We start from the raw sequence: 11488 nt of genomic DNA, 5'->3' as shown, positions 1-11488 counted from the left end.
GGGCTTTCGGGCCTAGAAATGCATCTTTGGACACTCAGAATGAGGCCTTGGACATGAAGGAAACAAGGCTTTAAGCCCCAGGTGAGGAGTCTGTAGCCTGAAATGAGGGTTGGGCCCCTAGCATGGAGTCTTTCTACCCTGGAATCAAAGCTTTGGATCCTAGAAATGAGGCTTTGGGACCTAAACCTGAGGCTTTGAGCCCTAAAAGGGGGTTCTGGACCCTCCAAATGAGGGATTGGACCCTCCAGATGCAGCTTGGACCCTAAAAATGCCTGTCTGGAATCTAAAACCGATGCTTTGGACCTTGAAAATGAGACTGCTGAAAATGAAACTGAGCCTTTACACTCTAAGAATGAGTGGTTTGTTGCCTAAAATGAGGCTTTGGGAAGTAAACACGAGGTTCTGGACCCTAGAAATGCAACTTTGGACTCTGGAAATGAGGCTTTGGACCCTCCAAAGCAGACTTTAGGGGTTCAGAATGATGCTCTGAACCCTTAAAATGCATCTTTGAACCTTAAAACCACAAACCTTTGAACTGTGGACCCTCCAAATGAGGGCTTGGACCCTCCACAGGCGGCCTGAACCCTAAGGATGCCTGTCTGGATGCTAAAAAAAGAGGCTTTGGAGCCTGAAATGAGACACTGCAAACTAACAGTGAGCCTTTAGCCGTAAATCTGTGGGGTTTGGAGCCTAAAATGAGGCTTTGTAAGACAAGAGAAAGACTTTGGAAAGAAAAAATGAGGCTCTGGACACTAGAAATTTACACTGGGACTCTAAAAGTGGCTTTGGGGCTTCCAAATCAGGTTTTAGGGCTTAAAAATGATGCTCTGAGCCCTTGAATTGCATCTTTGGACCTTAAAAGTGTGAACCGTGGAACTTTGGACACCGCCAAATGAGGGCTTGGATCTTCCAGAGGTTACTCAGTCCCTTAGTATACCTGTCTGGATGCTAAAAAAAGAGGCTTGGACCCTGAAATGAGACTAGGAAAACTACCAGTGAGCCTTTGGATGTAAAACGGTGGGGTTTGGAGCCTAAAATGAGGCTTTGTAAGACAAGAGAAAGACTTTGGAAAGTAAAAATGAGGCTCTGGACACTAGAAATTTAGATTTGAACTCTATACAGTGTCGTTGGGGCTTCCAAATCAGGTTTTAGGGCTTAAAAATGATGCTCTGAGCCCTTGAAATGCATCTTTGGTCCTAAAAGAACAAACCCTGGAACTGTGGACAGCCCCAAATGAGGGCTTGGACCCTCCAGAGGCGGCTCGGTGCCTAAAAATGCATGTCTGGATGCTAACAAGAGAGGCTTTGGAGCCTGAAATGAGACACTGCAAACTAACAGTGAGCCTTGGGGCCCTAATCTGTGGGGTTTGGAGCCTAAAATGAGGCTTTGTAAGACAAGAGAAAGACTTTGGAAAGTAAAAATGAGGCTCTGGACCCTAGAAATTTAGATTTGAACTCTATAAAGCGGCTTGGGGGCTTCCAAATCAGACTTTGGGCTTAAAAATAATGCTCTGGGCCATTAAAATGCATCTTTGCACCTTAAAAGCACAAACCCGGGAACTTTGCACCATCCAAATGAGGGCTTGGACCCTCCAGAGGGGGCCTGAACCCTAAAACTGCCTGTCTAGATGCTAAGAAAATAGATTTTGGAGCCTGAAAAAAGGCATTTTGGGAGCCTAATATGAGGCTTTGGAATGCTAAGGCTTTGGTAGGCTAAGGCTTTGGAAGGTAAATATGGCTCTAGACCCTAGAAATGCGGCTGTGGATTCAACCAGTGAGGCTTTGGACCTTCCAAGTCAGACTTTGGGGCATAAAAATGATGCTCTGGGCCTTAAAATGCATCTCTGAACCTTAAAAGCATCAAGCCTGGAACTTAGGAATGAGGCTTTGGACCCTGACAGGCAGGGTTCGGACCCTCCAACTGAAACTCTGGGCCCTCAAAAAAGGCTGTGGGTATTAAAACATGGGCTTGGGCCCTAAAATCAAGGATTTGGGCCTGAAAAGGGGGCTTTCGGGCCTAGAAATGCATCTTTGGACACTCAGAATGAGGCCTTGGACATGAAGGAAACAAGGCTTTAAGCCCCAGGTGAGGAGTCTGTAGCCTGAAATGAGGGTTGGGCCCCTAGCATGGAGTCTTTCTACCCTGGAATCAAAGCTTTGGATCCTAGAAATGAGGCTTTGGGACCTAAACCTGAGGCTTTGAGCCCTAAAAGGGGGTTCTGGACCCTCCAAATGAGGGATTGGACCCTCCAGATGCAGCTTGGACCCTAAAAATGCCTGTCTGGAATCTAAAACCGATGCTTTGGACCTTGAAAATGAGACTGCTGAAAATGAAACTGAGCCTTTACACTCTAAGAATGAGTGGTTTGTTGCCTAAAATGAGGCTTTGGGAAGTAAACACGAGGTTCTGGACCCTAGAAATGCAACTTTGGACTCTGGAAATGAGGCTTTGGACCCTCCAAATCAGACTTTAGGGGTTCAAAATGATGCTCTGAACCCTTAAAATGCATCTTTGAACCTTAAAACCACAAACCTTTGAACTGTGGACCCTCCAAATGAGGGCTTGGACGCTCCAGAGGCGGCCTGAACCCTAAGGATGCCTGTCTGGATGCTAAAAAAAGAGGCTTTGGAGCCTGAAATGAGACACTGCAAACTAACAGTGAGCCTTTGGCCGTAAAACTGTGGGGTTTGGAGCCTAAAATGAGGCTTTGTAAGTCAAGAGTAGGACTTTGGAAAGAAAAAATGAGGCTCTGGACACTAGAAATTTACACTGGGACTCTAAAAGTGGCTTTGGGGCTTCCAAATCAGGTTTTAGGGCTTAGAAATGATGCTCTGAGCCCTTGAAATGCATCTTTGGTCCTAAAAGAACAAACCCTGGAACTGTGGACAGCCCCAAATGAGGGCTTGGACCCTCCAGAGGCGGCTCGGACCCTAAAAATGCATGTCTGGATGCTAAAAAAAGAGGCTTTGGAGCCTGAAATGAGACTAGGAAAACTAACAGTGAGCCTTGGGGCCCTAATCTGTGGGGTTTGGAGCCTAAAATGAGGCTTTGTAAGACAAGAGAAAGATTTTGGACAGTAAAAATGAGGCTCTGGACACTAGAAATTTACATTGGGACTCTATACAGTGTCTTTGGGGCTTCCAAATCAGGTTTTAGGGCTTAAAAATGATGCTCTGAGCCCTTGAATTGCATCTTTGGACCTTAAAAGTGTGAACCGTGGAACTTTGGACACCGCCAAATGAGGGCTTGGATCTTCCAGAGGTTACTCAGTCCCTTAGTATACCTGTCTGGATGCTAAAAAAAGAGGCTTGGACCCTGAAATGAGACTAGGAAAACTACCAGTGAGCCTTTGGATGTAAAACGGTGGGGTTTGGAGCCTAAAATGAGGCTTTGTAAGACAAGAGAAAGACTTTGGAAAGTAAAAATGAGGCTCTGGACACTAGAAATTTAGATTTGAACTCTATACAGTGTCGTTGGGGCTTCCAAATCAGGTTTTAGGGCTTAAAAATGATGCTCTGAGCCCTTGAAATGCATCTTTGGTCCTAAAAGAACAAACCCTGGAACTGTGGACAGCCCCAAATGAGGGCTTGGACCCTCCAGAGGCGGCTCGGTGCCTAAAAATGCATGTCTGGATGCTAACAAGAGAGGCTTTGGAGCCTGAAATGAGACACTGCAAACTAACAGTGAGCCTTGGGGCCCTAATCTGTGGGGTTTGGAGCCTAAAATGAGGCTTTGTAAGACAAGAGAAAGACTTTGGAAAGTAAAAATGAGGCTCTGGACCCTAGAAATTTAGATTTGAACTCTATAAAGCGGCTTGGGGGCTTCCAAATCAGACTTTGGGCTTAAAAATAATGCTCTGGGCCATTAAAATGCATCTTTGCACCTTAAAAGCACAAACCCGGGAACTTTGCACCATCCAAATGAGGGCTTGGACCCTCCAGAGGGGGCCTGAACCCTAAAACTGCCTGTCTAGATGCTAAGAAAATAGGTTTTGGAGCCTGAAAAAAGGCATTTTGGGAGCCTAATATGAGGCTTTGGAATGCTAAGGCTTTGGTAGGCTAAGGCTTTGGAAGGTAAATATGGCTCTAGACCCTAGAAATGCGGCTGTGGATTCAACCAGTGAGGCTTTGGACCTTCCAAGTCAGACTTTGGGGCATAAAAATGATGCTCTGGGCCTTAAAATGCATCTCTGAACCTTAAAAGCATCAAGCCTGGAACTTAGGAATGAGGCTTTGGACCCTGACAGGCAGGGTTCGGACCCTCCAACTGAAACTCTGGGCCCTCAAAAAAGGCTGTGGGTATTAAAACATGGGCTTGGGCCCTAAAATCAAGGATTTGGGCCTGAAAAGGGGGCTTTCGGGCCTAGAAATGCATCTTTGGACACTCAGAATGAGGCCTTGGACATGAAGGAAACAAGGCTTTAAGCCCCAGGTGAGGAGTCTGTAGCCTGAAATGAGGGTTGGGCCCCTAGCATGGAGTCTTTCTACCCTGGAATCAAAGCTTTGGATCCTAGAAATGAGGCTTTGGGACCTAAACCTGAGGCTTTGAGCCCTAAAAGGGGGTTCTGGACCCTCCAAATGAGGGATTGGACCCTCCAGATGCAGCTTGGACCCTAAAAATGCCTGTCTGGAATCTAAAACCGATGCTTTGGACCTTGAAAATGAGACTGCTGAAAATGAAACTGAGCCTTTACACTCTAAGAATGAGTGGTTTGTTGCCTAAAATGAGGCTTTGGGAAGTAAACACGAGGTTCTGGACCCTAGAAATGCAACTTTGGACTCTGGAAATGAGGCTTTGGACCCTCCAAATCAGACTTTAGGGGTTCAAAATGATGCTCTGAACCCTTAAAATGCATCTTTGAACCTTAAAACCACAAACCTTTGAACTGTGGACCCTCCAAATGAGGGCTTGGACGCTCCAGAGGCGGCCTGAACCCTAAGGATGCCTGTCTGGATGCTAAAAAAAGAGGCTTTGGAGCCTGAAATGAGACACTGCAAACTAACAGTGAGCCTTTGGCCGTAAAACTGTGGGGTTTGGAGCCTAAAATGAGGCTTTGTAAGTCAAGAGTAGGACTTTGGAAAGAAAAAATGAGGCTCTGGACACTAGAAATTTACACTGGGACTCTAAAAGTGGCTTTGGGGCTTCCAAATCAGGTTTTAGGGCTTAGAAATGATGCTCTGAGCCCTTGAAATGCATCTTTGGTCCTAAAAGAACAAACCCTGGAACTGTGGACAGCCCCAAATGAGGGCTTGGACCCTCCAGAGGCGGCTCGGTCCCTAAAAATGCATGTCTGGATGCTAAAAAAAGAGGCTTTGGAGCCTGAAATGAGACTAGGAAAACTAACAGTGAGCCTTGGGGCCCTAATCTGTGGGGTTTGGAGCCTAAAATGAGGCTTTGTAAGACAAGAGAAAGATTTTGGACAGTAAAAATGAGGCTCTGGACACTAGAAATTTACATTGGGACTCTATACAGTGTCTTTGGGGCTTCCAAATCAGGTTTTAGGGCTTAAAAATGATGCTCTGAGCCCTTGAATTGCATCTTTGGACCTTAAAAGTGTGAACCGTGGAACTTTGGACACCGCCAAATGAGGGCTTGGATCTTCCAGAGGTTACTCAGTCCCTTAGTATACCTGTCTGGATGCTAAAAAAAGAGGCTTGGACCCTGAAATGAGACTAGGAAAACTACCAGTGAGCCTTTGGATGTAAAACGATGGGGTTTGGAGCCTAAAATGAGGCTTTGTAAGACAAGAGAAAGACTTTGGAAAGTAAAAATGAGGCTCTGGACACTAGAAATTTAGATTTGAACTCTATACAGTGTCGTTGGGGCTTCCAAATCAGGTTTTAGGGCTTAAAAATGATGCTCTGAGCCCTTGAAATGCATCTTTGGTCCTAAAAGAACAAACCCTGGAACTGTGGACAGCCCCAAATGAGGGCTTGGACCCTCCAGAGGCGGCTCGGTGCCTAAAAATGCATGTCTGGATGCTAACAAGAGAGGCTTTGGAGCCTGAAATGAGACACTGCAAACTAACAGTGAGCCTTGGGGCCCTAATCTGTGGGGTTTGGAGCCTAAAATGAGGCTTTGTAAGACAAGAGAAAGACTTTGGAAAGTAAAAATGAGGCTCTGGACCCTAGAAATTTAGATTTGAACTCTATAAAGCGGCTTGGGGGCTTCCAAATCAGACTTTGGGCTTAAAAATAATGCTCTGGGCCATTAAAATGCATCTTTGCACCTTAAAAGCACAAACCCGGGAACTTTGCACCATCCAAATGAGGGCTTGGACCCTCCAGAGGGGGCCTGAACCCTAAAACTGCCTGTCTAGATGCTAAGAAAATAGATTTTGGAGCCTGAAAAAAGGCATTTTGGGAGCCTAATATGAGGCTTTGGAATGCTAAGGCTTTGGTAGGCTAAGGCTTTGGAAGGTAAATATGGCTCTAGACCCTAGAAATGCAGCTGTGGATTCAACCAGTGAGGCTTTGGACCTTCCAAGTCAGACTTTGGGGCATAAAAATGATGCTCTGGGCCTTAAAATGCATCTCTGAACCTTAAAAGCATCAAGCCTGGAACTTAGGAATGAGGCTTTGGACCCTGACAGGCAGGGTTCGGACCCTCCAACTGAAACTCTGGGCCCTCAAAAAAGGCTGTGGGTATTAAAACATGGGCTTGGGCCCTAAAATCAAGGATTTGGGCCTGAAAAGGGGGCTTTCGGGCCTAGAAATGCATCTTTGGACACTCAGAATGAGGCCTTGGACATGAAGGAAACAAGGCTTTAAGCCCCAGGTGAGGAGTCTGTAGCCTGAAATGAGGGTTGGGCCCCTAGCATGGAGTCTTTCTACCCTGGAATCAAAGCTTTGGATCCTAGAAATGAGGCTTTGGGACCTAAACCTGAGGCTTTGAGCCCAAAAAGGGGGTTCTGGACCCTCCAAATGAGGGATTGGACCCTCCAGGTGCAGCTTGGACCCTAAAAATGCCTGTCTGGAATCTAAAACCGATGCTTTGGACCTTGAAAATGAGACTGCTGAAAATGAAACTGAGCCTTTACACTCTAAGAATGAGTGGTTTGTTGCCTAAAATGAGGCTTTGGGAAGTAAACACGAGGTTCTGGACCCTAGAAATGCAACTTTGGACTCTGGAAATGAGGCTTTGGACCCTCCAAAGCAGACTTTAGGGGTTCAGAATGATGCTCTGAACCCTTAAAATGCATCTTTGAACCTTAAAACCACAAACCTCTGAACTGTGGACCCTCCAAATGAGGGCTTGGACGCTCCAGAGGCGGCCTGAACCCTAAGGATGCCTGTCTGGATGCTAAAAAAAGAGGCTTTGGAGCCTGAAATGAGACACTGCAAACTAACAGTGAGCCTTTGGCCGTAAAACTGTGGGGTTTGGAGCCTAAAATGAGGCTTTGTAAGTCAAGAGGACGACTTTGGAAAGAAAAAATGAGGCTCTGGACACTAGAAATTTACACTGGGACTCTAAAAGTGGCTTTGGGGCTTCCAAATCAGGTTTTAGGGCTTAGAAATGATGCTCTGAGCCCTTGAAATGCATCTTTGGTCCTAAAAGAACAAACCCTGGAACTGTGGACAGCCCCAAATGAGGGCTTGGACCCTCCAGAGGCGGCTCGGTCCCTAAAAATGCATGTCTGGATGCTAAAAAAAGAGGCTTTGGAGCCTGAAATGAGACTAGGAAAACTAACAGTGAGCCTTGGGGCCCTAATCTGTGGGGTTTGGAGCCTAAAATGAGGCTTTGTAAGACAAGAGAAAGACTTTGGACAGTAAAAATGAGGCTCTGGACACTAGAAATTTACATTGGGACTCTAAAAGTGTCTTTGGGGCTTCCAAATCAGGTTTTAGGGCTTAAAAATGATGCTCTGAGCCCTTGAATTGCATCTTTGGACCTTAAAAGTGTGAACCGTGGAACTTTGGACACCGCCAAATGAGGGCTTGGATCTTCCAGAGGTTACTCAGTCCCTTAGTATACCTGTCTGGATGCTAAAAAAAGAGGCTTGGACCCTGAAATGAGACTAGGAAAACTACCAGTGAGCCTTTGGATGTAAAACGGTGGGGTTTGGAGCCTAAAATGAGGCTTTGTAAGACAAGAGAAAGACTTTGGAAAGTAAAAATGAGGCTCTGGACACTAGAAATTTAGATTTGAACTCTATACAGTGTCGTTGGGGCTTCCAAATCAGGTTTTAGGGCTTAAAAATGATGCTCTGAGCCCTAGAAATGCATCTTTGGTCCTAAAAGAACAAACCCTGGAACTGTGGACAGCCCCAAATGAGGGCTTGGACCCTCCAGAGGCGGCTCGGTGCCTAAAAATGCATGTCTGGATGCTAACAAGAGAGGCTTTGGAGCCTGAAATGAGACACTGCAAACTAACAGTGAGCCTTGGGGCCCTAATCTGTGGGGTTTGGAGCCTAAAATGAGGCTTTGTAAGACAAGAGAAAGACTTTGGAAAGTAAAAATGAGGCTCTGGACCCTAGAAATTTAGATTTGAACTCTATAAAGCGGCTTGGGGGCTTCCAAATCAGACTTTGGGCTTAAAAATAATGCTCTGGGCCATTAAAATGCATCTTTGCACCTTAAAAGCACAAACCCGGGAACTTTGCACCATCCAAATGAGGGCTTGGACCCTCCAGAGGGGGCCTGAACCCTAAAACTGCCTGTCTAGATGCTAAGAAAATAGGTTTTGGAGCCTGAAAAAAGGCATTTTGGGAGCCTAATATGAGGCTTTGGAATGCTAAGGCTTTGGTAGGCTAAGGCTTTGGAAGGTAAATATGGCTCTAGACCCTAGAAATGCGGCTGTGGATTCAACCAGTGAGGCTTTGGACCTTCCAAGTCAGACTTTGGGGCATAAAAATGATGCTCTGGGCCTTAAAATGCATCTCTGAACCTTAAAAGCATCAAGCCTGGAACTTAGGAATGAGGCTTTGGACCCTGACAGGCAGGGTTCGGACCCTCCAACTGAAACTCTGGGCCCTCAAAAAAGGCTGTGGGTATTAAAACATGGGCTTGGGCCCTAAAATCAAGGATTTGGGCCTGAAAAGGGGGCTTTCGGGCCTAGAAATGCATCTTTGGACACTCAGAATGAGGCCTTGGACATGAAGGAAACAAGGCTTTAAGCCCCAGGTGAGGAGTCTGTAGCCTGAAATGAGGGTTGGGCCCCTAGCATGGAGTCTTTCTACCCTGGAATCAAAGCTTTGGATCCTAGAAATGAGGCTTTGGGACCTAAACCTGAGGCTTTGAGCCCTAAAAGGGGGTTCTGGACCCTCCAAATGAGGGATTGGACCCTCCAGGTGCAGTTGGACCCTAAAAATGCCTGTCTGGAATCTAAAACCGATGCTTTGGACCTTGAAAATGAGACTGCTGAAAATGAAACTGAGCCTTTACACTCTAAGAATGAGTGGTTTGTTGCCTAAAATGAGGCTTTGGGAAGTAAACACGAGGTTCTGGACCCTAGAAATGCAACTTTGGACTCTGGAAATGAGGCTTTGGACCCTCCAAAGCAGACTTTAGGGGTTCAAAATGATGCTCTGAACCCTTAAAATGCATCTTTGAACCTTAAAACCACAAACCTTTGAACTGTGGACCCTCCAAATGAGGGCTTGGACGCTCCAGAGGCGGCCTGAACCCTAAGGATGCCTGTCTGGATGCTAAAAAAAGAGGCTTTGGAGCCTGAAATGAGACACTGCAAACTAACAGTGAGCCTTTGGCCGTAAAACTGTGGGGTTTGGAGCCTAAAATGAGGCTTTGTAAGTCAAGAGTAGGACTTTGGAAAGAAAAAATGAGGCTCTGGACACTAGAAATTTACACTGGGACTCTAAAAGTGGCTTTGGGGCTTCCAAATCAGGTTTTAGGGCTTAGAAATGATGCTCTGAGCCCTTGAAATGCATCTTTGGTCCTAAAAGAACAAACCCTGGTACTGTGGACAGCCCCAAATGAGGGCTTGGACCCTCCAGAGGCGGCTCGGTCCCTAAAAATGCATGTCTGGATGCTAAAAAAAGAGGCTTTGGAGCCTGAAATGAGACTAGGAAAACTAACAGTGAGCCTTGGGGCCCTAATCTGTGGGGTTTGGAGCCTAAAATGAGGCTTTGTAAGACAAGAGAAAGATTTTGGACAGTAAAAATGAGGCTCTGGACACTAGAAATTTACATTGGGACTCTATACAGTGTCTTTGGGGCTTCCAAATCAGGTTTTAGGGCTTAAAAATGATGCTCTGAGCCCTTGAATTGCATCTTTGGACCTTAAAAGTGTGAACCGTGGAACTTTCGACACCGCCAAATGAGGGCTTGGATCTTCCAGAGGTTACTCAGTCCCTTAGTATACCTGTCTGGATGCTAAAAAAAGAGGCTTGGACCCTGAAATGAGACTAGGAAAACTACCAGTGAGCCTTTGGATGTAAAACGATGGGGTTTGGAGCCTAAAATGAGGCTTTGTAAGACAAGAGAAAGACTTTGGAAAGTAAAAATGAGGCTCTGGACACTAGAAATTTAGATTTGAACTCTATACAGTGTCGTTGGGGCTTCCAAATCAGGTTTTAGGGCTTAAAAATGATGCTCTGAGCCCTTGAAATGCATCTTTGGTCCTAAAAGAACAAACCCTGGAACTGTGGACAGCCCCAAATGAGGGCTTGGACCCTCCAGAGGCGGCTCGGTCCCTAAAAATGCATGTCTGGATGCTAACAAGAGAGGCTTTGGAGCCTGAAATGAGACACTGCAAACTAACAGTGAGCCTTGGGGCCCTAATCTGTGGGGTTTGGAGCCTAAAATGAGGCTTTGTAAGACAAGAGAAAGACTTTGGAAAGTAAAAATGAGGCTCTGGACCCTAGAAATTTAGATTTGAACTCTATAAAGCGGCTTGGGGGCTTCCAAATCAGACTTTGGGCTTAAAAATAATGCTCTGGGCCATTAAAATGCATCTTTGCACCTTAAAAGCACAAACCCGGGAACTTTGCACCATCCAAATGAGGGCTTGGACCCTCCAGAGGGGGCCTGAACCCTAAAACTGCCTGTCTAGATGCTAAGAAAATAGATTTTGGAGCCTGAAAAAAGGCATTTTGGGAGCCTAATATGAGGCTTTGGAATGCTAAGGCTTTGGTAGGCTAAGGCTTTGGAAGGTAAATATGGCTCTAGACCCTAGAAATGCAGCTGTGGATTCAACCAGTGAGGCTTTGGACCTTCCAAGTCAGACTTTGGGGCATAAAAATGATGCTCTGGGCCTTAAAATGCATCTCTGAACCTTAAAAGCATCAAGCCTGGAACTTAGGAATGAGGCTTTGGACCCTGACAGGCAGGGTTCGGACCCTCCAACTGAAACTCTGGGCCCTCAAAAAAGGCTGTGGGTATTAAAACATGGGCTTGGGCCCTAAAATCAAGGATTTGGGCCTGAAAAGGGGGCTTTCGGGCCTAGAAATGCATCTTTGGACACTCAGAATGAGGCCTTGGACATGAAGGAAACAAGGCTTTAAGCCCCAGGTGAGGAGTCTGTAGCCTGAA

Source organism: Accipiter gentilis, unplaced genomic scaffold (genome assembly GCF_929443795.1).
Source record: "Accipiter gentilis unplaced genomic scaffold, bAccGen1.1, whole genome shotgun sequence".
Lineage (NCBI taxonomy): Eukaryota > Metazoa > Chordata > Aves > Accipitriformes > Accipitridae > Astur > Astur gentilis.
The sequence above is the reverse complement of the archived record's forward strand: the minus strand, read 5'-3'. Positions refer to the sequence as shown.